Below are 27,072 nucleotides of genomic sequence, written 5' to 3' on the forward strand. Positions count from 1 at the left end.
CCCCATTTGCTGTCACTGCATTGTACACAGCCTAGGAAAGTGGAACGTCATCCAAGTCTCACTGCAGCAGGGGTCACTTAATGAGATCTGGGGCATAGATGAAGATGCAGCCTTGAGCTGGGGCCTTGGCAGACATGCCATCTCCTCCAGGAAGCCCTCCTTGATTCCCATTCCAGAGGAAGGGCTGGTTCCACCTCTGAGTCCCCTGGGCCTGCAGGGTGTTCAGAGCAGGTGGCTTCTGGTGGCATGGAGGTGTGGCTAGTGGCCGGGACCCACCACTTGGTCCTCACTCCCCTGCCAGTCTCCCACACCACCTGGGTCCTGGGGTGGACACTGGGAGCCGACCCTTGGCTGTCCCCCACTCTGCTCACCAGTGTCCGCTGTGCTCGTCCGTCTGCTCCCTGTGGGCCCCTGGGAGCCCTGACCCAGCACCCCCGGACAGCTTGCTCCCCGCAGGACTGGGCCTGTTCGTTCCACAGGTGTCAGCGTGTGGCTGTCTCCTGGCCAGGGCCTGGACCAGTGCGGGCTTCGGGGCTGCAGGCCTGGCTGCATTGCTCCAGGGGGCATTTGTACGAGAGAGCATTTCTGGGTGTCACGGTGGACATGCTGGCCTCTGACTCCTTTTGGGGTCCCCTGTACCTGCTCCTACCTTTTCCAACTCCCCCTTGCAGAGCCTAAAGCCTGGGGTGGAGGGTCCCCCGCTGAAGTGGTGAGGGGCTCTCAGAGGTGTTCGGGGGGGGGGCTGTTAGGACAGTGGAGGAGGTCGAGCCTCACGGCCGCCTGACATTCTGCTCATAGAGAGGGCGCCTTGCCTGACACAGGCCACGTGAGCTCCAGGGCCAGTGAGTGCCTGCGTCCTGGCTGCAGGCCTGGGCACCGTCACTGGAGATGACAGGTGGGCAGGCGAGACGGACCTTGGGTCTTTACTCTGGATTGTCTAGGGTGGCCACTTGGAGGGCTGGGCAGACAAAGGGTTAAAGAGCCAGGGAAGTAATAATGTTTCTAATTTTCCTCTGTGATTTAATAAAAATGTAAATCGCTGGGCGGTCGACTCGCACGGCCACGGTGTTGACCGAGATGAATTGCGGGCACTTGCTGGTCAGCCTGCCTTTGTCTCTGTTCCCTGCGGGGGCCGGTCCCTGCGCGGGCCTGCGAGGCCAGAGGCTAAGGGGCAGACCGCCCGTCCTCCACTCCAATGGACGGACGAAGAGGGCTGCGGGGCGGCCTGTCTGCTCGGAGCCGCCCCTTCCGACCTGCCGAGGAGCAGGCTGGCCGGGGGCCGGTGCTGGTCCCGTCCTGGGCACGTGGAGGGTGACCCTGGAGCACAGGTTGGGTGAGAGGTGTCCCCTTGGGGACATCATATGCAGAGTCCCGAGCTGGGGCTGACAGGGCCCCCGGGGCGGCCAGGTGGAATGCCAGAAGGGGCGCTGGGCCTGCCCTGACCCTGCTGTGAAGCCTGGAGCCAAGCAGAGGCCGCTGGGGCGTGGGCTGTGAGGGGAGCAGGCTGCTGGCCCTAACTCGGAGTGACTGTGCGTGATGCCCTTCAGGGGCACCGGGAAGGGAGAGCCGGACAGCCGAGGGACACGTGGTGAGCAGCGCATGCGGGTGGGAGGCCGAGACATTACGGGGGCTGGAACGGGGGTCTGAGGTGACGTGGCTGGGAGGTTGAGGCGGTGGGGCTGGTGGTGGGCAGAGCTGCGCTGAGCTGAGGGCCCCCGTGTCAAGGCCCCAGACCCCAGGCCCACAGCCACCATCGTCTCCCAGGTGCATTGGAGGGCTGGGCCTATGGCCGGCGTGTGGTCACAGGGTTCAGTCAGCGGTGGAAGGAATGTTGGCTCCTGCCCCGTACGTCCAGTCTGTGCCTGGCGCAGGCCCCTGGGGCTCCCTGGGTGCCAGCCCTGTGATGGGAGTGGGAGTCAGAGGGCAGGGGCTAGGTGCTGAGGTCCCCGGCGGAGAGCTGAGCTCCGGTGCATGCTCTGAGCAGGTGTTCCTGCACAGCCGCTCTGCATTGGAGGCCCTGGGGCACAAGATTCTGGGGGCGAGGCTCTGGGGGGTCAGGTTCTGGGGTTAGGAGGCTCTGGGGGGTCAGGTTCTGGGGGTGTGAGGCCCTGGGGGGGGTGAGGCCCTGGGGGGTCAGGCTGGGGGGGTGGGGGGGCTGGTGTCTAAGATACAGTCCATCCCTGGAGGGGGAGGGTGGCCCTGCTGAGGCAGGTCAGGCTGGGTGGTGAGTGGCTCTGGGGAGAGGGGTGGGGAGCCCTTCTCCCTCCCCCCCCAGAACCCTGCCTTTGTCCAGGCCTTTCTCTCCTTCCTGCTCTGGCAGCTCTGCAGCACATCTCAGATGGGGCCCAGGCCTGGCTGGCATTGGTTTCCAGGATCTCCACAGGATCCGGAAGGAGTGACAAGCGTGTCCCGGGAAGTGGGTGAAGGAGGAGGAGGTCAGCGTGGAGGCCAGGCTTGGTGGTTCTGCCTATGGCACCAGCTACTTGGGTGGTAGAGATTGAGAGGAGATCGAGAGGATCACGGTTCTAGGCCAGTCTGGGAAGAAAAAGTTGACAACAAGCCGGGTTAGGAGGGGTGAGCCTCAGGCGAACCTCCATACCTCATTTAAAACAAAGGACTGAGGCTTGACTCGGTGGTGGAGTGCCTGCGTGGCCAGCACGGAGCCCCGAGTTCAACGCACCACCACGCAAAGGCCAGCCGTGGGGAGGCTGGTGTCTCTACTACAGGTCTCTGCAGGGCCTCAGCGGCCGGCCCGGTGACCGGAAGGTGGCCCGCCCCAGACGCTGGCGGGTGAGGCTATGGGGGTGTGGGCTCGGCGTCTGGGGCACCGGGCTGGGCACGGGCGCTCACCACAGGGGCCTCAGACCACGCGTGGGCCCTGGGCCCTCGTCAACTCGTCTCGAGGTATTTGGGGCCTTTAGTCTCCCACGTAGACCCTGGGAGCTGCAGCTCTGAGCCTGCTGGTGGTGTCCGTCTGGGGAGACTGCGCAGAGGAGGGGGCAGAGGCGAGCCTGGCCCCCCTGCTGGGAGTTGTGCTGATGAGGGAGCACCTCGCCCCGACCGTGTTCCCCACCACCCTCTTGCTGGGCAGCTGGACCGCCACTCAGGTGACCTGTGTGGTCACCCAGGCACCGCTGGGTCCATTCCTACCCCTGGATCCCGACTCACGCCTCTGTCCAGAGCTTGGTCAGGCCCAGGGTCAGGAAGAGCCCATCAACCAGATGGCGGGGCAGACACATCAGAGGACGCTGTGCCAGTCGCTCTTTGATTAAGTGGCCTGTCCAGGGCCGACGAGGCAGCTGGTCAGCTTCAGGCCCTGCCTCCTCAGGGTGGGGACACCAGTGGCGGAGGGGCCTCAGGCAGCCCTTGGGCTGGTACCGCAGGGCACCTCCACTCTCCAGCTGTCCTGGTTTTCAGTGTGCTTTGAGATGGCCGATTGCCACTCCGAGCCTTGGTTTCCCCATTTCTAAAAGGAGGATGGCTGTCTTTACCTCGTGAGTGGTGGCCCAGAGCCTGGCACACCATGTGACACATGGAGGGCGTGCTGTGGTCAGGGGGTGCCTCGTGCCCTCCCCTCCCCCAAGCCTTGTGGTTTTCTGCAGTGTTTTTTCCCTCCTGGCCCAGCAAGGGCCAGCCACAGCAGCAGGAGGACAGCACGTGTCCCTGTGCACGCTGACCGTCCTGCCAGCCGGCCTGAGGAGTGGGGCTCCCTGGCCAGCCCCTCTCACCTCCCAGGAGAGGCCCCGCCGCGGCTCTTTGGTCTCCTTTCAGAGACGGCCGGCAGTATGGCGGCCCCGCTCCTAGCCTCCCCTGAGCTCACCTGGGGGTGCGGTCTGAGGACCGGCTGCCCCCGTCAGCACACTGCCCTCTGGCACCACACCTTCACCTGGCCCTGTGGTACAGTGAACTGCCCCCAGCTGCATTGACTCTGCCAGGAGCTGTGTATCACGGCCATTAGGGTACAGGTCTTTGTTCTCAGGGGACCACCTGTGAGCTGGTCCCCAGTCTGCGCTTGGTGGGAAGCGTGCTGCCTTGGGATGCCAGTGTCTGGTGGGTGGTGGAGTGGGTGCTGGCACAGGGGCGTTGGGCGTGGGGCCATGAAGTGGGAAGTTGCAGGGCCTCTGGGTGTGTGTATGTATGTGGTGTGGGGGGGAGTAAGACCCCAGGGGAGGACGGGAGGGGACAGAGACAGGCTATGAGCAGGCCCACCCTCGGGGGCCCCAGGTCGTTCTATCCCCTCAGCTCACGTCTCCTCCACCCTGGGAGCCCGGAGACAGTCGCCAACCTAGGCCTTGGGAAACTCGATCCCTCCCAGGGCCTGTGAATATTTCATCAGCATATTAAAAATTGAAGGGTAAGGTTCCCCCTCCAGGGGGCGGGAGGGGGGCGGGCACAAGCTCCGGTTCAGGCTGGTTTGCATATTCTTCTTGGTAATGGAGCCCTGTCAATTAGAAAATGACATCGCTGTTTAAAACGTCGTTCTGGGGCCCTCTTTAATTAAGGCCAAGATGTAATAACCAGTCTGCCACCGTGAATGAATTTTTAACCATCACAATGAGAGGTGAATGATGCAGAGTAGGCTCTGTCGGCCAGAGAAAGTATGCGGGCCGCTGGGTGATCCATGGAGATTGGAGGTGTGTGTGTGTGTGTGTGTGTGCCGGGCAGGAGACCTGCGGGCCCACCCACACCTGATGCCCATGGCCGGGAGGGAGCCAGGGTCCCTGGAGGCTGAGCAGGGCTGGGGTTTTGTCCGGGGGGGTGGGGAGGGGCTCTGTGCCTGGGGGTGGCGGCCAGCCATGGCTTCCATCGAGCAGGGGTGGGGGCACAGCCTGGCTGGGTTGCCCTGCTCTGCTGTCCTGCTCCTGCACAGCAGCAGATGGGGGCCTCTCGCCGGAGCAGCTGATGTGTGAGGCCACGTGGGCCATCCGGCCTGTGGTTGCTCTCTGGCTTGCTTTGCCTTGGTGGCCCAGGCACAGTGGACCCTGGCGGTGTCCTGGGCGTCCTGGGCTCAGCGTGGCGGGGGGGCAGCGTCCCACCAGGACTGACTGAGGGAGATGTGCAGGCCGGGGCTGTCTGCACCGTGGGGCTGGGGGCCTCAGTGCTTCTCTGAACATGGCTGTGGCTCTGTGGCCCTTGCCTGTGGGCATGTGGCATGCGCTTTGGCACAGTTGGAGCTCAGAGGTGCTGGACTCTCTATGGATGGAGAAGAGGCTGGGTCAGCCCGGAGTACTTTGGGGACACACTTTTGTTCCTACCTTATTAGCATAAGGAAGCCAGTCTTCAGCTGTACTCCCCACCCCCCGGCCCCCCATGGGGCCTCTCTGCCCCCTGTCTAGAGCACCAGTGGTACCCAGGGCTGTTGGAGTGAGCCCTGGCTGCAGGCTGGATGGTGATACTCTGTAACTGGAGAGCCATGGCACAGAGTCCCCCTCCAGGAACTAGGAAGAAGGCTGCTGGTATGGCCGAGAGGGGTGGCCTGGGTGGGGGTCCTGGGGCTTGAGGAAAAAGCCTGGATTGAAGTTTTGATGCAAGAGCAAACAATTTAAATACGGAGCCAGCGCGGCTGGGGAGGAAGCATGTTTATTTTCTTACAGGGACTGAATCCTGCGTATAAGTCTCTCTATGGTGGATTTATTTGTTTTGATGCCCGGCCTGGGGCTTGAACTCAGGGTCTGGGTACCGCCCGAGCTTACTTCTGTTTCTGGCTTTTTGGTGTCCATTGGAGATAGGAGTCTCAGGTCCTTTTCCGTCCAGGCTGGCTTTGAACCTTGATCCTCAGAGCTCAGCCTCTTACATAGCTAGGATGACAGGCGTGAGCCTCTGGAGCCTGGCCCAGTGTGGGATTTCGGATGGTCCTCGGTGGTGGGGACCTCAGGCCAGTTTGCTGTCAAGATGGCACGCAGGCGGCCCACCCATGTGTGCACCCAGCTGTGTTCACAAGCACTGCTCCTTCGTGCACAGCCTGCTGGGCTCCTGGTGGCCGGGCCGTGGCCCTTCCTCACGAGTCAGCTTTCGGCTGCTTTGGAGAGCGTCGTAGTGCAAGCCACCCGCTCCCTGGTCCTGTGGTCCTGTGTGCCCCACAGGGCCCCTGGGCCTCCTGAGGGGAGGCTGTGTGCGTACCCCTCCTGCAGGTGTGAGGGCTGAGATGCTGCAGCGCGTCTGCCCAGTCCTTCCTCAGGGCTGGAGGCCGGGGTGTCTCAGGACAGGGTCACCGAGCCTCTGGAGGCCTTTGGAACGCAGGTCATCCTCACGTCTGTGAGTTCACTCCCCTGGGAAGCCATGGCATTTGTGGTGTGTCCCGTCTTCTCACTGAAGGTTGGTGACCTCGGAGTCTTTCTGAGTAAGTGTCCCCGATGTGCTGTATGACTGGAATGGAGCCACAGGGTCTCAGGCCCTGGGGAGGGGACCACAGGTGTGTGTGGGGTACAGGCAGGGGCCAGAGGCAGGGGGTCTGAAGCAGAGGGGCCACAGGTGGGGGGCACAGGCAGGGGCCAGAGGCAGGGGGCACACAGGCAGAGGGCACAGGCAGGGCTTCGAATGGATCTTGTTGCTGCCACCTTGGCGTAAGGAGCAGATTGCCCCTGGGAAAGTGAAGTATGTTCTTGCTTGTTGTGCTGTCCCGGGCTGTGATCAGGTCTGGGGTGGATTGGTGATGCCTTCCAAGGGAGAGCTGGGCCATGGGGCCAGGCGTTGCCACGGGGCCAGGCGTTGCCACGGCCCACTGGTTGCAGCTGTTGGTGGCTGACCTTCAGGGGTCTTTCACCGAGGCAGCCGTCTGTACCTGTCAGAGCCTGCAGGACTGCCCGCTGCTGCCCGTGCCAGCCTGGGCCCATGGGAAGGCTGGCAGTGAGCAGAGTGAAATGAGCAGCTGTGGGTGTCATGTCGTGTCGTGGTTCTCGCCGTGGACCATCAGGATCCCTGTGGGGGGTGGGGGTGTTGATTCCTGAGGAGAGTGGACCCAGGGGCTCCATTCTAGAAGAGCCCAGAGCCAAGGTCCCAGAAGCACATACGCTTACTTAGGCCCCTTGCTTACTTAGGCCTTCAAGGAGTTCTGGAGAGGGCCGCCCCGCCGCCCCCCCCCCATAGGCCCGAGCCCTGAGTCCCTCCCTGCACCAGCTCATGGGCCCCCAAGCATGCTGGGAGAGGGAGAGGACTACGGGAACTTGTCTCCATTCCTACCCTTCTCCCCCTAGTCCATGGAGGAAGATGCAGACCCAGGTGTCCAGTGGGAGATTAGGAGCAGCCCCCTGCAGGGCAGGGCAGGGCTAGCCAGGCACCCTGTTCCCTGTCCTTGTGCTGCTGGGGCAGGAAAGCTGCAGAGGGCTTGCTGGTGGCACCGTCCTGGGAGAAGCATCCAGAAGCCCATCTGCCTCTTGACCACTCATGGCCAGTCAGGTGACATGGGATAGACCTCTGGCCCCTTCCTGCCTCTATTTACCTGTTCCCTCCAGAGAGCTGGGAGGTGATGGAGACAAAGCCACATCATGCTTCCTGGCCAACACTGGACATGCTTGGGGACACTGTTGGTTTAATTTTCCTCACCTCATATGTCAGGGCGGAGGCAGAGGCCCAGGGTTCTGAGGGCAGCTGACTCTAAAGAGGAAGGATGGCACTGTCCACACGCGGGTTCTAACGCTGACCTCTGCGGCTGGGATTGGGATCCATATGGGCAGCGCTCGGCCCGGCCTTTGGCCCCTCCTTCAGCATTCCTCAGCCTCGCAGGCTGGCTCACTCAGGCAAGTAGGGACTAGCCATTGTGCCATGGTGGCTGGGCACGAGCTCCTCCCCCGCCCTGCCCTGCCCTGCCCTGGGGTCTTTTCTTCGGGAAGCTTGCTGGCTTCTCCTCCTAGTGGAGTGGAGGCCTGGAGGAGTCTGGCTGCTCCTGGGTGTCAGAAAAGCTGCAGGAGGGGCTGCTGCCGGCGTGAGACTTCCACACCCAGCACACGTGGTGCCTTGGGGGTGACAGCTGGGCCTGCGTCCCCTCTGGAGAGCCGTGGCTGTGCTCCAGGGCTGGCCCTGTGGGAACCTGGGTCAGCCCAACCTTGCCCTGCTGACCTGAAAAAGCAAGAATCTGGAGCTCTGCTTTCTCCGGCTCCACCTTAACCTGCGGGAAGAGGACGGCGCTCCGAGCTTCCCTCCTCCCTGGGGAGCACTGGGGCCTTGGACTTGTTACTCCACCCGACTGGTCTCCAGTTTCTGACTAGGAAACTGGACTTTTTCCCTGCCCCTGAGACTCCAGCCCCTGCACAGCACCCCAGCACTGTGGAGGGGTTGAGTGGTGGGAGACAGAGGCACAGCCAAGGTGGAAGGCCGACAGAAAGGACAGCCCATCCCCAAACTCAGCCCCCAGTCCCCAGCCCACACTGAGCTCCTTTTTCCTCTTATCAGTGTCTGCAGGTCTGTGGCAATTGCCTACTCTGTGCAGTTGAGAAATGCGATGCGCAGATAGCCGCCAGGCGCTGGGTGTCTGGGCTGTTGGACAGGTTTGGTTCCTGCCTGCAGTGAGGGCCTTTCCAGCACCAGGAGAGAAACCTGGCCAGAGTTCACTGCCCAGCCAGCGGGTGGTACAGTCTCTGCCTGGCGCCTGGGTCCAGCTCAGAAGGTCCTGGGAAAGGGGGCTCAGGCCAGCTTGTGTCTGCACGGGGCGGTTAGCCTTCCCTGCACCTCCGATTTGTCACCTGCCCAGCCAGGGCAGTGGTGATCCTGTTACAGGGGCTGTCTGTCTGCAGGACAGAGCACACGGTAAACCCAGGGAATTACTAGTGAGCGGAGGCTGGGGGCAGCCAGGCTTACCTGTGCTGGGCGTTCTGAGCAGGAAGGCCCTTCCTGGCAGACGTTAGGTTCTGTTCACCGGATCCTCGGGGATCATAAATGTGAACCATGAGTAGGCAAAAGGGCCCCCAGGGGCTTTGCCCATGTTCCCAGAACGGGCAAGCTCGTGTGCCTGGGCGCTGGCGGTCCTCAGAGGAGGCCAGGGGCAGTGAGTGGTTGACCTTAGGGCAGATAGAGAAGGGGAGGAGAGGCCTGCTGCGGGCCCCCGTGTCCCCCAGGCTGGGGACACCAGGGAGCACAGGAAAGCAGGGGGGTCAGACCAGCATGGGCCTGTGGGTGTGTCTCGAGGGTGGTCATGCCAGGGCACGCTTACACACTCAACAGCCTTCCTGTGTGAAACCCACTCCCCAGAGCGATGTGCTGGAAGCCTGGGCTGCCAGGGGGCAGGCACCAGGCTGCTGGAGAGGGGCAGCTGCAGTGAGCACCTGTTCAGGTCAGCACTGAAGCAGGACTTCCACCTGCCACAGTGTCCTCACCTGAGCGTGTCCCTGCCGAGCGCCGAGCCGGGCACGGGGCCAGGCCGGCTGTCACCAGCCACGTGAGACAGCAGGTGGGTGAGGCATAGTTAGAGTAAGAGGCGGAATGTGGACAGTTACTGTCCAAGGCCTTGCTCAGTCTAGAAGGGTGGAGCTAGGCGGAGTGCTTCCTGGAGGAGGTGACAGGCTGTAGATCCCTGATAAGATGGGAACTGCACTTGCAGAGACTATGAGAGGGACCTGGGTGGAGCAGTGCAGGTCTGGACTCGATCCTGGGGTACTGGATAGATATTTACGGAGTGGACAAGGCCTGGTTCTGGAGGGTCTCCTGCCCCTCCCCTTTTCCAGGCGTCCAGTGTCTGGGAGGTTGGCGCCACCCCCAGTCCCGCTGTCAGAAACTCCCGGCAGGGCTTTGGCCAAGGCTGGCAGAGTTTGCAGTTGGTGGGCCTGAGCTGGGCCTGTGTGTGTGAAGTGGCTGTGGAGGCCGTGGGTGGAGTACCAGCAGCCCTGGGATGTTGGCAGTGGTTTCTGGGGAGGGTGGGGGGTGTCAGTAGGCCCCCTGCAGAAGCACAGTCAAGAAGGAATTGAGGAGCCCCAGTGCCTGGCCGGAGAGGTGCACAGTGTGTGTGTGTGTGTGTGTGTGTGTGTGTGTGTGTGTGTGTGTGTGTGTGTGTGTGTGTGTGTGTGTGTGTGTGTGTGTGTGTGTGTGTGTATGTGTGTGGGGGGGTGTATGTGGGGTGTGTGTGTGTGTAAGGGCTGCAGTGTAGACTGGCCAGGAAGTGGTTGGTTTACACATATCCCTGCAGGTAAACTGAGGAACTGAGATTCGGATGCTGAGGTGGGGTCAAGGGATCCTGTTCACATCCGAGAGGACTTTTGAGTATGGTTTGCAAGCCCTGCTGTACTGTGTGGCTGGGAACACGGAGGCGGTGACATCCCTGGCTGGTAGCTCTTGAATGGTAACTACTTGGCAATAAGAAGTGAATTAATTGCTTACGTTGGTTGAACTCTCCTCCCCATCCCTCCCTCTCCTCTTCCCCTCTCCTCTTGTCCTTTCGCTCCTTTCTCCCCCCTCTCCTGTCTTTCCCTCTTTTCCTTATTGTTTACTGCTTCTGCCTGGTGGTTATCTACCTGGGTCTCCCTGTCCCACCAAACCTGTGCCACTGGAGACACCGCTGGTCCATTCTCCCCCAAGCCCCTCTCCCTTTCTTATGGTCAACAAGTCTTTTTTCCTGAACTGGTAAAGCAAGACCCCAACTCATCCTGATGAGTCGTGGGTCTGATATCTGCGGAGTCCGGCGTGGGCCCAGCCTGTCCCCTGATTGTGGGGCAGGGGGTGGATGTCGAATCCCAGGCTCTCCGGACCCTGTCCCATCCAAAGGCTCATCTCACCGCAGAACTGGCGTGTGTTCCCATGGGCTCTGCCGCCCTGGGTGCCAGGAAGGTTCTGGAGCGGCCTGGAGTCCATAGTCTGGGATGGTGGAGCAGGGCAGTGATCTCAGGGAGGACCCTACGTGGGCCCTTCCCCATGTGGCCCTGTCCTGGTATGACACCCACGCTGGGGTGGCCAGGGAACCTGGGAGGAGCTCGGGTGGAAAGCAGGGCCGTGTCTGGTCACGGGAGCCTGCGATTGCTGAGCCGGTGACAGGCTGTAGATTGTGGCTGTCAGGAGGGCGGGGCAGAGTACCAGGAAGTGGCTGCCCAACCCGTCCCCAGCCCTCAGTCATGGGCTGGCACTGCCGGAGCCATGCAGGTGGTGCCAGTCCTGAGACTTAAGTCTGCTTCCATTCTTCCTGGCTGTGTGGCTTTGGCAAGGCCTGTTCCCTCTCTGAGCCTGAATCTCTTTTCAGGGAGACTAGTCCTAGAGAGGGGGTGGTGAGCGACAGCTGCCCCCTCATCCAGTCCCCAGCGTGCTCATGCCCACACCTCTCCCAGGCTGCCCGTGGCCCTCGGGCTCTTCGTTTGCCTGAGTTCCCTCAGCTGTGCTGCCTGGCTCTGGGGATGTTAGCCACAGGGCTTTTCTGGGTCAGGGATACGTCTTGGATCTACAGCCAGTGCAAAAGGCGTTTTGGCTGGGATCTTCTGGAAGAAGTAGAGTCCCATTCCGAGGTGAGTCCCTGGAGGAGGAGGAGGCCTTCCCTCCGTGGGTAGGCCTGGGAAGTCTCCCCTGAGTTGCAATGACTCTCTGAGGTAGCCATGGGTGGTGCTCGACTGTGCCCTGCAGGCAGAGCCCACAGACCCTACTGGTGTCAGGGACAGGATGCAGGGAGAGGGGCCTGGCAGCTCCCCAGCTCTGGGCACACTCTCTGAGCCCCTCAGGTCCTCTAGGAACCCCTGAGGCCCCGAGGGCTCTTGGGGGGCCTCCCTCTGGGGCAGTGCCCCGTGCCTGTCTGGTGGGGCCCCTCCGGATGTGGCTGCCCCACCCCTAGCACTGCTGGGCTTTATCTGATGGCAGGAGAAGGCCCAGCCTTTCACTAGCAGACTGCAATTTCCCATGGGCCCTTGTCTGACTCACTCGTCCACTTCATACTGTGACTGCTTCGCTAATTCATTCAGCAACTAGCTGGTTCTGGAACTTTCTCTGGGTGGACCCAGTGCTGGATATCAGAGTCAGTAGAAGGGTAGATTATAAAAAAGTTTTTTTGTGGCCAGTCCTGGGGCTGGAACTCAGGACCTGGGCACCATCCTTGGACATTTTTGGCTCAAGGCTAGAGCTCTACCACTTGAGCCACAGCACCACGTCTGTCCTTTTCTGTGTATGTGGTACCAAGGAACTGACCCAGGGCTTCATGCTTGCTAGGCAAGCACTCTATCACTAGGCCACACTTGTGCAGCCAGTTGTGTCTTTGTTTTAATGTTGCAGTGCAACCTAGGGCTGTGCGTACTCTAAGCAAGCATGGTGCCCCTGAGCTGCACACCGGCAGCTGGAGATTCTCACAGAGGACTTGAACCCCTGTCCTCTGCTGGCCCCACCCTCCCTGAGAGCATCAGGGCCCCCGGGCCCCCCAGGACGGCTGGTGGCTAGCCTGTCCACCCGGTGTACATCAGCAGGCCTGCTTAGAGCACCGACTGAGTCTCAGCCCGAGTGTGGCCTGGCTGGGGTTGGCGGTGGTGACAGGAGTGTGGAAGTGTCGTGCCTCCAGGATGCACAGTTCTTCCGGGCCTTGAGAGCCGCCTGCCACTTGTTGGTAACTAGCCTTTCTCGCTGTAATTTGTGTCTCCTAATTGCGGAACAAGAGCCTAATGGCTCCGATTAAAATCTGTGGGAGCGGGCTGTGGCTTCCTGGCTGGCTGTGCCTATGCCCGTGAACAGGTGGAGGTGGAAGGTTCCACAAGAGTAACCCAGCGAGGGCCTTGGTTTTCTTCTCATCTGTGGCACCTTCAGTGCCTGGGTCTGTAGAGCAGGGGCGGCAGTGCCTTGTCCCCTGCGGGCCCTGTGGCGCTCAAGCCCCATGCACGCCGTCAGCTCTTGACACCCCTCAGCACCTGGGGGGGGGGCGTCCTGCTGCCTCTGGACGTTGGGCTGGACAGGGCCACAGCCAGGTGGAAGGAGTGCCCGCTTGTTTGTCTCTGGCCTTGCGCTCCCCCTCCAGCTTGTCACTGCTGTCTGCCCGCCTGCAGCATTTGTGGCTCAGGAGGGGCTGCCCCCACCCTGCGGTTCCCTGGGCTGCCCTCAGCAGGGCCTGCCCCTCCTGCTCCCCTTTGCTCATTCCACATGGGTCCTCCATTCCAGGGATGCCGGGGGCCCCTGACATTCAGCCCTCATGTGTCTCCATATTTTCAGTGGCTTGGCCAGAGTCTGCCTCCCCACGCAACCATCCGTGAGCTCTGAGATCAGGAGCCACAGGAGGCCCCTCCCTCGGTAGCGGGGCCTCCCTGAGTGCCCAGGGGGCCTGGTCTCTGCTGGACCCCAGTGCCACACCTCCCCTTTCTACAGCCTATTCCTGGTTGGGGCAGGTGCCAGCCAGGCCAGGCTGTGGGGCTCAGAAGGGAGGATTCTTCTTGGGCCGAGGCCTCAGGCCCGAGTCTGCACTGGTCTTACCTTCTGCCCTGTTCTCAAAGCACTCAGAGCAGCCTGCTGGTTCCATCCTAGGTGAAATCCCCGTGTCAGGAGACAGAGGCCATGGAGGACCTGTGAAGCTCCAGCCCTCTCCGTGGCCTCCCCCCATTCCCCAGACAGTGTGATGAATTCTCCGGAGGCTTGGGGAGTTCAGGGGCATAAGTCTAGCCTGGTGGGCGTCATTCTGCCCTGCACTGTCTCCCTTCTGGGGCCTGAGCAGTGGCCACAGGTAGGCGGTGAGGTCCCCATCGCTTGCAGGGGTGTGCATAGCTTCTGTGGTGCCACCCAACGGAACCAAGCCCTGAGCATGGGGTGCAGTCTGCCCACCATCGATTCTCCTGTTAGAGTCTTGGCGAACTCAGCTCTGGCTGGTCCCTATCCGAGGTTGTAGGCCTTCTGAGCCCTGTGGAGACTCCCAAGCCCGTGCTCCTTGCTGGGGCAGTGGGCTGGCCTCATCCTCCAGGGAAGCCCCTCTGTGTGCCTGTGGCTGGGGAATGGCCTGCATGGTGGTGGCAAGATTGGTCTATATTCATTCGCCTGTGCCTCGCCAAGGACAGGGTACCAGCTTTGCTGACTGGCGTGGTAGGGCTGCGGTCCACCCGGCAGCTTGAGGAACTGACCCGTGTGTGCATTCTCCGTCCCTGGGATGGGCCTGGAGGGGAGGCCCTACGCCACGTGAGGCAGGGGTCAGAGCAGTGAGGGAGGCCGAGCCTGGGACGCCGAGCGGGCCCTGGCTCGGGAACGCCGAGCAGGCCTCCTTGTAGAAGCAGTCCTACATTTGGCCATCTCTCTTGTGTCAGCAACTTGTCTGGGAAAGCCTCACCCATGAGCACGGCTGGCAGGAAGAAACCAGAGAGAGGAAAGGGTGCGAATATCCAGCGTGCTGGCTCTTCAGCCATCGCCCTGCCTGCGACTCCAGACTCTTCCTCAGCAGCCACGTTACCCGTCTCAGGTTGAATTAGGACTTCCCTGTCCACCTGCTTGTCGGGGTTCAGCCCTGTGCCTAAGGAGCCAGGCGTGGGCAGAGATGTGGGGCTGTGCCCGGCCTGGCCCTGGGCCCACTGTGACACACCCTGCCACCGTGGGACAGCCAGCGGGCCCCTTTGAGCGGGGCTTGGCAAGAGTGTTGTGTGGGGAGCATGGCTGTTGAAGATCTTCAGTCCCTCCCACTTCCACACGAGGAAACGGAGGCTAGAGAGAGTGGGAGGTGCTTGTCGGGGTGTAAAGCCTGGGGTTCCTGCCTCCGCTGGCCTCGGGGACGCTCCATGGTGTATCGCCTTGCTGAGGCCCCCGGAGCTCCCAGCCAGCGCCTGGGTGGGACCGTCTTTTTTTAATTTTTTTTGGTGGGTCAAGGGTCTTGAACTCTGCCTGGACGCTGTCTCTGAGCTCTTCAGCTCAAGGCTATCACCCTACCATTGAGCCAAGCCCCATTTCTCATTTTCTAGAGGTTAATTGGAGATAAGAGTCTCATGTTCTTTTGTGCCCGGGCTGGCTTTGAACCTTCATCCTCAGATCTCAGCCTCCTGAGTAGCTAGGATTACAGATGTGAGCCATCTCGCTTGGCTTTGGTGGGACTGTCTTGTTTATCAGCTGTTTCTGTGTGTGTGTGGGGGGGTGCTGGATGGGTGGGCCCCCACCCAACAGTCACGGGCTCCAGTCTCTGCCCAGGTCAGAGGGACTTTGACTAGGATGGCTGTGCAGCAGGAAGGGGCTGTGAAGCCTTCTGGTGGCAGTCCCATGCTGCTGTCACCTGTGGGTCTGCATGTGGCTCGGGTGTCAACTGAGCTGGGTTTGGAGGCTGCCTGCTCTTCCTCCAGTGGGAGGGACCGGGCCGGGGTGTTCTGTTGCCTGGTGGCCGGGAATGGGTCTTTCACCACTCCAGGGTTTCTCTGTGTGCACTGTGGGGTCAGAATTAGGTCTGTTCTTGGTGGGCACAAGGTCGGTCTGGGGCAGCTGCAGGGCAAAGGGCAGAGTCTGATGGCGAGGTTCCCCGTCAGAAGGGCGGCAGTATAGGCAGGAAAAGCCTCCGAGGCCATCCTTGGTGCTGGGGGCTTGCTGGCAGGGAGACCGCACCGAGCAGTGTGTGCACACACTGTATCGTGACGGTGGCCGCCTGGGCTCAGGCGATGCAACCCTAGCATTTCTTGAGCTTTGGGAGTTGTGTGCTGTCTGCCAGCTGTCTGCACCCCTCTCCTTCCTAGGACTGGCTTGCATTTCCTTAGTGCCTCTGACGCCAGCCTGCAGCCTCCCAAGGGAGGTGCTGTCTCTGGGGACAGCAAGAAGCCATACCAGGCTGCAGGGCTTATCTAGGCTTGTTTGTGGTGGGCTTGGGGTGCTGTTGGGTGGTCTTTCCTCCCTGGGGAGGACAGGGCAGCCTCTTTCTCTTTCTCTGGATGCCCCCTCCTGAGTCCAGTGGGTCTTGGCCGCAGCTCAGGAATTGCATGTGATCGGTGAATGCTGTTTCCAGCTTCCTCAGCAGGGCGCCGGCTGCTCTGTCTTCCCCAGCTACATCTGGAACACATTCAGTCCAATGTCAGCTGCAGCGTGGCCCTGCTGTGGCTCCTGGCAGGAGCGGAAGAGGTCCCCTGCTCAGCGTCACCCAAGCCGTCCCTGCCCCGGCCGTGTCCTATGTGCTGGGCTGGGGACAGGGGGTGGGTCTGGAGGGAGCCTGTCTGAGGACTGCCAGGAGCCGGACCTCAGAGCTCAGTGTTGGAAAGTTCCTGGAGACTGTTCCTCACCCTCCTTTCCCACCTGCCATGGTTACCTGAGTGGGCCCCACAAAGCTGCATGAGTCTTACCTGAAAGTCACAGCCTGTAACAGTAGAGCAGCTCCCAGCAGGAGCTGGTGGAGGGGACAGAGCTGATCCCTCGGTCCTTTCCACCTATCATCTGCAGATGTGTCCTCCAGCGCTACGCTGGTCGCTGTTGGTGCCCAAAGCCTTTGCCAGGAGCCAGGCTCCGTACTGGATTGGTTGGTTGAGACATGCGTCCCCTCATGCTATAAGATCCACGGCTCAGCATACAGCGTGGTGCCTTCTCTGTATCTGCTGCCACAGACACCTGTACAACCAGTTTTAGAAGTTTGGACCATTTCCCAGTAGTCTCCAAAGGACGTCTGGGCCTGGCATCGTCCCTCTCTGCCACGTGCCTGGCCCACCCCAGGCCCGCCCCTAGCAGTCGCCTCTTTGTTTTCTGCTCTGTGGATCCACCACACACTAACGGTGTTCACTGCTGTTTCAGCGGCCCTGCGGCAGGACGGTAAGTCTGCACCTGCCTCAAGACACCCAGAGGGCCACGGCTGCTGCCCTCCATGCTGCTTGTTCTGTGTCGGAGGCCTGGGGGGCTACTTTGTGTCTGGCAGTGGACGTGGAGAAACCGAGTGGTCAGGACCCACCGCGTAGAGTTGGGGCCGTTGTCCCCATGCTGGTGCTCCTGGAGCTAAGGATGGTGTCCTCCTAATCCTGCTGGCCTCGGCAACCTTTTACCTCCCAGACTTTGACTTCACCCCCTGCACCTGGGAGTGAGGGTCACCAGTGCCCGCCAGAAGGAGCGGAGATACCCCAAGCCTTCAGCCTTGGCTGGTAGTGCTTCTGGTCCCCTGGGGATCCTGGCCCATTCAGGTCTCCCAGCCCGGCTCCCAGCCTGGCTCAGCCAGTAGGGCTGTGCTGACCCTGCGAAGGCACTCATTAAGCTAATGGTTCCCAGAGCTCCTGACAGCCCCCGGTGGCATCAGCCTTGCTGGAGATATTGCTGATAGGATACTTTGTTATTAAACAAGCCCTGCTCTCCCCCTTGGGAGGTACCAGCTTGCACCGCTGGGGCTGTGGTCTGGGCTGCTCAGGAAGGAGACTTGGCTTCCAGATGCTGCCGTGTCAGGGCCCGGCGCTGCCCAGCACATCCACAAGGGCTTCCCCTGTGGGTGACAGGACTTCTTTGTCCTGCCCACCTCATGTCCTCAGTGGGGCCTCTGCCCTTCCTGCTCCGGAGTGGACAGATCCAGTCACTTTGATGGGCAGGACCAGATTCCCAGGGGAGGGTAGCTTTGTGCCTGAGGTCCCTCCAGGAGCATGGTGGCTGCTCTGACTCTGGCTGTCCCCTGACTCTGGAGAGGCCACTGCTGGCCAAGGCTGGGTTTCCTTCTAAACCAGATAGCCTGACGCAATGGAGATGGTGAGCCCCTAGGCTGGGATGGCGCAGGAGGTTCCAGAGGGCCACCCGTCCCTCTCGGAGTAAGAAATGAGGCAGGTGCTGTGATATGGGAGACCTGGGCCCGGGTTGCAGGTCAGTTCCGAGCCGCTTATTCCCTCCCTGTGGATACTCCCTGGGCTTCTCAGCTAGGGACAAGGCCTTCCAGTGCCTTGCCAGCAGCCTCGGGGTGGGGGTGCACACGTGTGTAGGTGCAGCCAGATGGAGGTGCTTCTCCTCCTAGCTCCGGTCGCTTTCACCTAAATGGCTGTAGATGTGTTTACCCAGAGTGACGTGTGTCCAGACACACATGTGTGAGCTCACAGCAGAGCTCGGGGACCTGAGCGGGAGCTTGCTGGCCTCTTTCCCACACGCCAGGAAAGAGGAAAGTGCTGCACAAGTCCCAGGAGGTGTTGGGGGCGCGCCCAGGACAGACACAGAGCCACTTCCTGGTTCCTGGGGATACAGCAAGTCTTCGAGGGACCTGGACCCCCTGTGGGGTCACGTGCCAGTGACCCCAGGGGAACCGAGGCTTTAATAGTGCCCTGTGCCACCTGCAGCTGGGGGGGTACCCTTGGGGGTCTCCGGCAGTGCTCTGAGTCTGGAATGAGCTCTGTGCCCAGGGATCCGCTGCCTTCACCGCCCTAGCCTCAGGGTTCTTACCTCCTCTCCCTCTCTTCTGGCCCAGAACCACCTTGTACTCTTAGTACTGGCTCCCACTCTGTCTCCCCACTGGACATCTCCTCTCCTGGGCCAGGCTCAGGCTTCAGAGGATTCTGGCCATCCTCTTGTATGGTATCTGCTGGTACAGCTTGGTTGCACAGGAGCCTTTCAGGATTTCAGAGAGCTAGTTAGAGGTGGCCATACCCTCAGGCTCTCCCCAAGGGCTAACCCCATACAGGCGGGACTGATGCTGGGTGCTGGAAGACATTCTCCTCCTGCTCTATGGCGGGGCCCTAGCTGATCGGCGCAGCCCTACTTGGTATACCTTACAGATAGCTAGTAGCTCTACCTTACCGATAGCTGCTGTCCACAGCCAGAGCTGAAGATGGACAGTGTAGGGAGGTCAACTGGGTAGTTGAGTCCTGGGCTGGCAGGCAGACTACGTACATGTGGCAGAAAGTCCCTTGGCAGGTGGCATCTCCAAAGTCAATCTCATTACCCGCTACACTCCTCCAATTAAAAGTCTGGTCCCCTCCTGAGCCCTGGACTAATGGGTTTCTTCATTGCCTTGCTTCTCTACATCGTGGACTGTGAAATGTTTCTCAGCCATGCTGTACCTCAGTTTCCCTCCTCTGGTGAGCCTGCCTTCCTGACTCAGGGACCTTTCCCCTAGAAGAGTGGATACTGTGTTCCTTGGCTCCACTAAGGAGCCAACTTTCCTAGGATTCATCCAAGGCCCTCGGGTAGCCCTGGATGTGGGCTGGGACTGGAGATTCCAGAAAGGGGCCATTCTGTCCTTGTTGAGGAGCGGGTACCGCTGATGCTTGGTGTTGATCTTGCTCTCAAATGCTCTGAGGAGCCCAGGCCTTGGACTAGGTTATCTGATCCTAGAATATGGCCTCCCTGAGCCTTGACTTGGATTCTGAAGTTCTCGTATGGAACACACACTGGAACCTCAAAGCTGCAGGGTCTGCAGCTGGGTGCTAGGGAGACCAGATCTTGGGGGAGAGTTGTTTGTGTGTGTGTGTGTGTTTTTTTTTTTTTTTTTGCCAGTCCTGGGGCATGAATTCAGGGCTTGAACACTGTCCTTGGGCTTTCTCAAGGCTAGAGCTCTATCATATGAGCCACAACACCACTTCTGGCTTTTTCTATGTATGTGGTACCGAGGAATTGAAGCCCAGTCTTCGTGCATGCTAGGCAAGCACTCTACCACCAGGCCACACTCCCAGTAATGTATTTTTGTCTCTGTCAGCTGGCCCGTGAGGATGAGGACTGTCCCCAGGTCAGAGATGACAGGCTCACTGTAGAAGCATGGGTTTGGCCCGTCTTTCCTTACCCTTCATGTGGAGGGCAGGCAGCTGGGCTGAGCTGGCTGCTGTTCTCCCTGGGCCCTGCTGCGTGTTGAAACCTGTCTCTGACGCTGCTGGTGATGTTGAAATGAGTGCTTCTGAGTTTCCCAACATCCTGCCAGCCCATCACAGGACTGGGTGTCAGGCGCCTGGGTGCCAAGCCTCCCGCGTGGTGCGCAGGCCTCAGTTTCCTCTTGAGAGCAGAGGCCACCCTCTTCCTGCTGCTGCTGCAGATGCCAGCCTAGCCTGTGCAGTCCTTCAGACTTGCCCACTCCATGGGGTGGAGACTCACGGCTTTGCTTTGAGCAGGAAGCAGAGAGCCAGGGAAAGGCAGGGCCGAGGCCGAATGATGCTCACGGTCGTTACAGGGGGTGAGGGAAGGGGCCGAAGGCGAGATACCCTGAGTCCTGAGGGCCCCTCGCTGTGCCAACTCATGCTGGAGACTGGGGCGTGCAAGGCCACGAACCACCTGGACCTCCCCAGTGTGGGTGGACATGGAGGGTGGGCGTAAGGTTCATCCGTCAGCGGTGTTCCTGGCACTGGACTCTACTTAGAGGGTCCTGTGGCCCTCTTCCCCACCAGCTCCCTGGACCATCTTATGTGTGATGGGGGAGGAAACAGACCCGGAAAGGCCTCTGAGCCTCCGGGGGACATATGGCCATGGCAGGGGAACCGGGGTCCTGAGCCTGGAGCTTACAGTCGTTTTCGGGATCTGGCGGGTAGGTGAGGGCTGGGACAAGTCCTAGCTCTGCCCACTGAGCTGTGTACCTCCGGCAGGCAGCCCTGCTCTCTGGTTAAGCCACAGTGTAGGCCCCACTGAAGTCTGGCCCTCTGAGTGGAGGGCATATGGGAGGACCAGCCTAGCCTAGCCCTGTGACCAGACCACGCCTCCTGCTGGTGGGCGCGGGGCTTCAGGAGCCTGGTGGCTGAGTGTCTGCCCCTCGTTTGTCATCAGGGAGGGGCCCAGGCAATCGGCTGCTGATGAGGAAGCTGGCACCCAGAGAGGGTGGGGCCCTGACACGAGTGCAGCACAGCACCCATGGGGCCAGGGCGAGGAGGAGGCAGAGGAGGAGGGTCGTCGGGTGTCCACGCTGGTGAGTAGATTTGGTGGAGGCAGGTGTAGGTTCAGGCAGCGAGGGGACTGTGGAAGGAGCTGGGACATAGAGGGGACCCCGTTATTGAGCACCGCTGTGTGCTGGGAACCATGCGTGACATCGCCCCCCACCCCCACCTGAGGTGGCCAGCCGCACTGAGTCCCCCAGGGTCCAGGGCTCTCCAGGCTCCTTCCAGGTGAGAATGCATCTCTGTCGCCTTCTGGGCCGTGTGAGGGTGGCTGCTGTCATGGTCATAGGCTGCAGGTCTGCCCAGTTCCTCAGATGGACAGAGGGTCTGGGGTGGGCTGGAGGCCTGCTGTGCTGTGCCAGAAGGACGAGAGGGACCCTTCTCCATCCGCTGGGTGGCCATCGATGCTGGACAAGGCTGCCTGCCTGCCTGCTTGTCTGTCCATCTGATTGGAAGGGCTCCATGGCGGGGCCTGGGCTTCTGACTTGCCTATTTCTCACACCAGTGGTGGGGACAGCAGATTTCCATCAGGGAATGGTCACTGAGTACTGTCCGTGGCTTTAGTCACGCAGCCTCCGGGAGCACCGCTGAGGCATCAGTGTCCTTCCAAAGGCCCCATGGATGTAGTAAAGTCCAGGCGAGTACCATGCCTTCCAGCCCCCTCCAGATAAGCACGGTGCACCAGGACTCAAACCCAGATCTCTCCCTGTGAGCGAGTAGGCCCCGTGGACTGTGTCCTCCTGTGGGGTGGGGGAGGGAAGGCCGGCTCGTGTCTGCGTGTCTACTTCCCCAGCTTGCTGGTGCCTCACTGTCTGTGGGAGGGTGGCTCAGGCCCCTGACTGGCCGGGGACGTGAACCTCAGGCCACCTTCTGTTGGGCTGAGCCTACCCCAGCCAGAGGGGAGTGTACCAGGAGACCGGGCCTGGGGCACTGCACAGCAGGGAGATGGTGTGAGATGCGGAGGAGCTGCCCACGAGGTGTAAGTGGGTGCTGAGTTGGGGGCACATTAGAACCCAGAACTCTGCCACCCAACCTCTTCGTAGCTAACAGCTCTCTGCAGAGGTCTAGGCTCAGAGAGTTTGTTTAGGCTGCTTGGTGTGGCACAGCTCGCCAATGCCCTAGACTACTGCCCGGGATCTTGCTGTATGCATGGCTGGTATTTAATTGCACACCCGTGCCAGCCCTGTCCGGCTTCTCATGCCTCACTCTGTCTAGTTGCTCCGTGAGTCTGTGTCTGGCACCTACTGTGGGCCAGGCTTGGATATGAGCCTCTTCTCCTTGCCCACCTCCTAGGCTGAGTGAGCAGGCTGGCTGCCACTGTGTGGAGAGTGCTCTGTGGGTCCAGGGAAGCTCGGGAAGGCTGCCGGCTGGAGGTCAGTGGGGAGCTGGCCGGGTATGAGAAGTTCTGGACCAAGGGAACAGTGTGCCGATTACCTCTTCCACAGCTGCCCCCCCACCCCGCCCTTCTCCCTAAGCTACACCTGCTTGCCCAGTGCCCCAGGCTCATGATTTGGCTTTCCTTTGGTCAGCTGCGTGGCCGGTGTGCCTTCGGCAGGCTACACTTTGTGTCTGACCCCCTCGTCACCCATGTAGAAAGCAGCTGTGGCTGATAGGTTTGGGCGAAAGCTAGGTGAGGTCTTTGTTGGTAACAGCCAAGAATGGGTCTGGTGATCTTGGATCCTCAGTGCTGGCCGTGTGCCTTGCCGTCCCATGCTGTCATCGCAGCGAGCGGTGTATCTGTGTCCACCTGCAGAGTGGAGACTTGGGGGCCCCTCGGGCTCCTTGCAGCCAAAATGGTGGGTGGATCCTGGTGCATGTGTCAGGTGGCGGCGTGGCCTGGTGAGCTGCAGGGTCTCAGGAGGGAGGAGAGGAGGGCAGGGGTGGGGCAGTTCTATAGCGGGCCACGGGCTGAGCTTACTGTTACTGCTCTGATACCTGCCGTGTGGTAATTCCCTGGAGACGGGTCCATGTGTCCTGGCCTCACACCCCTGTTCAGTAAGATAGTCTACTATGCTGTGTCTGAGCCCCCAAGCCAGGGCCTCCTGGACGTTCAGTCCTGTGTCCCCTGGCCTTGGGTCTGGGCCCAGTGAGGAGTTGGCACTGGTGAGCAGGGACCCTGACCTGCCTTGATGATGTCCTCTTCACAGCGAGGCTTGGGGGTCAGGTGTCCCATGTATGGTTGAGAGCTGGACATAGCTGCAGACAGGGTCCTGGCTGGGGCCTGAGGGGGGAGGCATGAGCCCCCATCCCCTGCCGGGCAGAGCATGTCCGGAAGCCCGGGGTCTTTCTGGCTCCCCTGGTGCTTGCAGGAACAGTAGGGTCACACACCGTAAGATGTCTCCTGCAAAGGACCTGACTCCTGAAGGTTCCTCCATGCTCCAGCCACCCCACAGTCACCCCTGGCTCCCTCTGCTTCAAGGACTAGGCCCTGTGGTCCCTCTGAAGCTGTTGGTGACTTGAAGCCTCCAGAGCTGGCTCTTACCAGGACCTTGTCTGCAGCATGGCTGTTTTGCTGGCCCCAGGTCTTACGGTTCTCTCATGAAGGTATCCAGTTTATTTGTCCCTCCAGCTTTTGCTGGCCTTGGACGTGGTAAGTCACCACACAGGTGTGTGCTTGGCTTTCGGGAGGTGTTTGGGTCACGCTCTGAGCGATAGGCTTTGCCGGGCCCCCTGGTGGAGCCTGCATGGAGCCCTGTCCTGCAGGGTCACTGAGCGCTGGACTTGCCAGAGCAGGACCAAGCTCCCAGATGCTGAGGTGCAGTGTCAGCTGCAGACCCTCAGTGTGTCACTTGTGCCTTCTTACTGCCAGACTGGCTTCCGTCCCTTGGAGACTGTCTTTCCCGCCCAGAGCTGGGCAGGGGCTGAGCAGAGCTGCCCCCTCCAACAGACTGGGAGGGCTTAGAGGATGTGTCCAGAGCTGGGCTGAGCTGGAGGTGGCCTCAGCTAAAGCTGAGTGCTGCTTGTCACAGGAGGAGAGGCGTGTTCGGTGTCACTGGATCGTCAGGATCGTCAGCCTTGCAGCGGGCATGTCCGGGAGCCCTGCCCTCTACTGGAGGGCAGCTGTCCTATCACACCCAAAGGAGCCTCGCCATTCCTGCACCTATTCTGCAGGAGCACGCCAGGGATGGGTGCCCAGGCAGGCGGTAGACCTGACCTCCCCAGTCTGTCTGAGGCTCAGTGTGATGGGGGTGGGTCCCTGGGGATGGGACCCCAGATGGTGCTTGCCGGGCTGGCCACGCCTGCAGGCTGCTGGAGCTGAGCCTTCTGAGGGAGGCTGCGTGCACAGACCACACGCTCCAAGCTCCCTTCCGTCCACTGGCCTCCAGATCCCGGAGAAGGCTCGACCGGGTCTTCTTCCAGCCCAGCATCAGGGCTGGCTGCAGAGAGACCTGCTGGTGTCCAGCCTAGCTGTCCTTGGTGGGGACTTGGCTTTCTTTCCTTGGTCAGGTCGTCCACTTTGTCCTTGCCCCGCTATGGCAATGGTGGCTGGCTTGTCTCTGCTTCGTCTGTGGGTCACTTAGCAGAGTCTCTACTCAGTCCTTCGCCTACTGGCTCGGTTTTGGGGCCCAGGTCAGACTCCTCAGCCCAGCAAGGGACTTGTGTGGTTCCTTCAGCCTCGCCATGCCATCCCCACCACACCTCTGCACCCAGGCTGATGTGCTGTTCCCTGATAAACCTGCTTATGTCCTCCTGACCCCTCTGCCTGCGTGTCTGTAGACCTTGCCTCCAAGCCCCTTCCACAAGCCCTACGTGATGGCTGCCAGCTCCAGAAAGGCCCTCCCATGTCCTGAGAGCTCCCAGAGGGTGCGGGCTGGGCCACCCTGCCCACCACACCTGGGCATCTCCAGGTAGTGCCATGGAGGAGGGGACAGATGTACTCCATGTGGGAGGTCAGTGGGGGAGACCGGGACAGTGAGAGGCTGTAGGAGGGGAGCGGGATATTCAGGTCAGCCCCTGTGGCCAAAGGCTTGGGGTCTGGTTCTGGGTAAGAGGCCACCCCAGGATTTGAGTCCAGATGTAGCTGTCCCCAGAGATCCTTCTTTTCTGATTGCCCCTCCTTGGCCTCCCTCTTCACAGAAGAGCCTGGGCACCCTGTTAAGGTGAGGAGAGTTGCCTGGGTTGTCCAGGTCTGCCTGGGCCCTCCCTGCTCTGCAGTCTTTGGAGGTCACTCACCCTAGCACAAGGGCCTGCCTCCCACAGCTCTGAACCTGCAGGCAGTGGCTGGGGACCTGCTTCTGTGGTCCTCAGCTTCCTGGGCGGACTCCATCTGGCCCTCCAGCTGTTGCTCCTGGTGGCTGGAAGGCTGCCTGGCCCCTAGAGCTGTTGGGGCCGGGGACCAACGCTGCCGGACTGACTTTCTTGGGCTACCTGCTGAGTGTGATTGTCAGAGCCCTCGCCTTTAGTCTTTCCATGACACAGCGCATGGCAACCCCATTCCCAGGCCCATCTCTCTGCCCAGCTTGGCCCTGGCACTGCTGCTGCTTGCCAGCATCAAGCCCGGGCAGGCAAGTGTTTGTGCAGACTAGGGGTGGTGTGCCTGCTGGCTAGCCCAGGAATCATGCTGATCAGGAGCGGGGGCAGGGCTTGCTGCTGTCTTCCCAGGGCCCAGGGGTGGTATAAGGTGTGGCCTGGCTAAGCCGGGCAAGGCTGGAATGGTCGTGGGAAGCAAGGCGTCCCCCTAGGTGCTAAGGGGTCTCAGGATCAGACTTAGGGGGCCAGGGAGAGGGCTTTCCATGGAGGAGCCCCATATGCATGCTCAGGGCCAGGCCTGGCACCCGGCGGGCTGGGTGGCTGTGCCTCCTGAGCAGGACCAGGTACTGTGGCCTGTGTGACTCCCCCCGTGGCCGCAGGTCCTCTTGGGCAGGGCATGGACAAGTGCGTGAGCAAGACCTCGGGTGAACTTAAGAAGGGGCTCCTGACACCACCAGTCTTCCTCAGCTACCCTGGTCAGGGGTTTTAGGGGAGTGGCTTCAGTGTACATTACTCCTGACCTTGGGTCCTCTGTGAGTGACCCAACATAGAGGTGCTCTAGAAATGTCTGGGGTGGGGTCCCTGGGATGGGGGCTCTGGGGTGGGGCCTCTGGTATGGTGGCTCTGGGTTGGGGTCTCTGGGGTGGGGGCTCTGGGGTGGGGGCTCTGGTATGGGGGCTCTGGGGTGGGGGTCTCTGGTATGGGGGCTCTGGGGTGGGGCCTCTGGGATGGGGTCTCTGGGTTGAGGTCTCTGGTGTGGGGTCTTTGGGATGGGGGCTCTAGGGTGGGGGCTCTGGGATGGGGGCTCTGGGTTGGGGGTCTCTGGTATGGGGGCTCTGGGACGGGGTCTCTGGGTTGCGGTCTCTGGTATGGGGGCTCTGGGGTGGGGCCTCTGGGTTGGGGTCTCTGGTATGGGAGCTCTGGGGTGGGGCCTCTGGGATGGGGTCTCTGGGTTGGGGTCTCTGGGGTGGGGGGTCTCTGGTATGGGGGCTCTGGGGTGGGGCCTCTGGGGTGAGGGTCTCTGGTATGGGGGCTCTGGGGTGGGGGCTCTGGGATGGAGGCTCTGGGGTGGGGGCTCTGGGTTGGGGTCTCTGGGGTGGGGGTTCTGGGTTGGGGGTCTCTGGTGTGGGGGTCTCTGGTGGGGTCTCTGGGGTGGGGGCTCTGGGTTGGGGGTTCTGGGGTGGGGGTTCTGGGTTGGGGGCTCTGGGATGGGGTCTCTGGGTTGGGGGCTCTGGGTTGGGGTCTCTGGGGTGGGGGCTCTGGGTTAGGGTCTCTGGGATGGGGGTTTTGGGTTGGGGGTCTCTGGTGTGGGGGTCTCTGGGTTGGGGGCTCTGGGTTGGGGTCTCTGGGGTGGGGGCTCTGGGTTAGGGTCTCTGGGGTGGGGGTTCTGGGTTGGGGGTCTCTGGGGTGGGGGTCTCTGGGATGGGGTCTCTGGGTTGGGGGCTCTGGGTTGGGGTCTCTGGGGTGGGGGCTCTGGGTTGGGGGCTCTGGGGTGGGGGTTCTGGGTTGGGGGTCTCTGGGGTGGGGGCTCTGGGGTGGGGGCTCTAGGATGGGGCCTCTGGGATGGGGTCTCTGGGTTGGGGGCTCTGGGTTGGGGTCTCTGGGGTGGGGGCTTTGGCGTGGGGGTTCTGGGTTGGGGGTATCTGGTGTGGGGGCTCTGGGGTGGGGGCTCTGGTATGTGGGCTCTGGGGTGAAGCCCCTCAGGAGAGGCTGGCTGGGCTGGGGTGCTGCTCCAGTGGTGATGTGAGCTGGCGTGGCTGGTTAGCCAGTGGAGGGGCTGCCGTGGTGTGTGGTGGTCAGCGAGCCTCCCTAGGCTGCTCTCTACCCTCTGAGGCTCCTGTCTCAGTGTGTCACATGTATCACCTGGTCAGGAGGTGAGGTGGAGGGCTGCTGGGGCCAAATTGAGGCTCTAGGGGCCTTTGTCTGCTCCCGCCCTCCTACCCCACCCATTTGTGCAGTCTCCACTAGCTGTGTG

The 27,072-nt window shown here is 61.3% G+C and overlaps 1 protein-coding gene across 2 annotated transcripts in view; it reads left to right on the forward strand.

Annotated features, from left to right (window-relative positions):
- The window catches only part of Rxra (retinoid X receptor alpha), an 85,093-nt gene that overhangs the window by 16,747 nt on the left and 41,274 nt on the right, over nucleotides 1-27,072 (forward strand). The window contains exon 1 of one of the 2 annotated variants that reach the window (XM_090330901.1): nucleotides 11,327-11,417. The exons of the other annotated variant lie outside the window; for it this stretch is intronic. The gene's annotated coding sequence lies outside the window, so the exon portion shown is untranslated. Of the gene's footprint in view, nucleotides 1-11,326; nucleotides 11,418-27,072 lie in introns of those variants that run through there. 2 annotated transcript variants of the gene reach the window in all.

The sequence above is a fragment of the Megascapheus bottae genome, chromosome 3, assembly GCF_031878675.1.
Source record: "Megascapheus bottae isolate mThoBot1 chromosome 3, mThoBot2.hap1, whole genome shotgun sequence".
Lineage (NCBI taxonomy): Eukaryota > Metazoa > Chordata > Mammalia > Rodentia > Geomyidae > Megascapheus > Megascapheus bottae.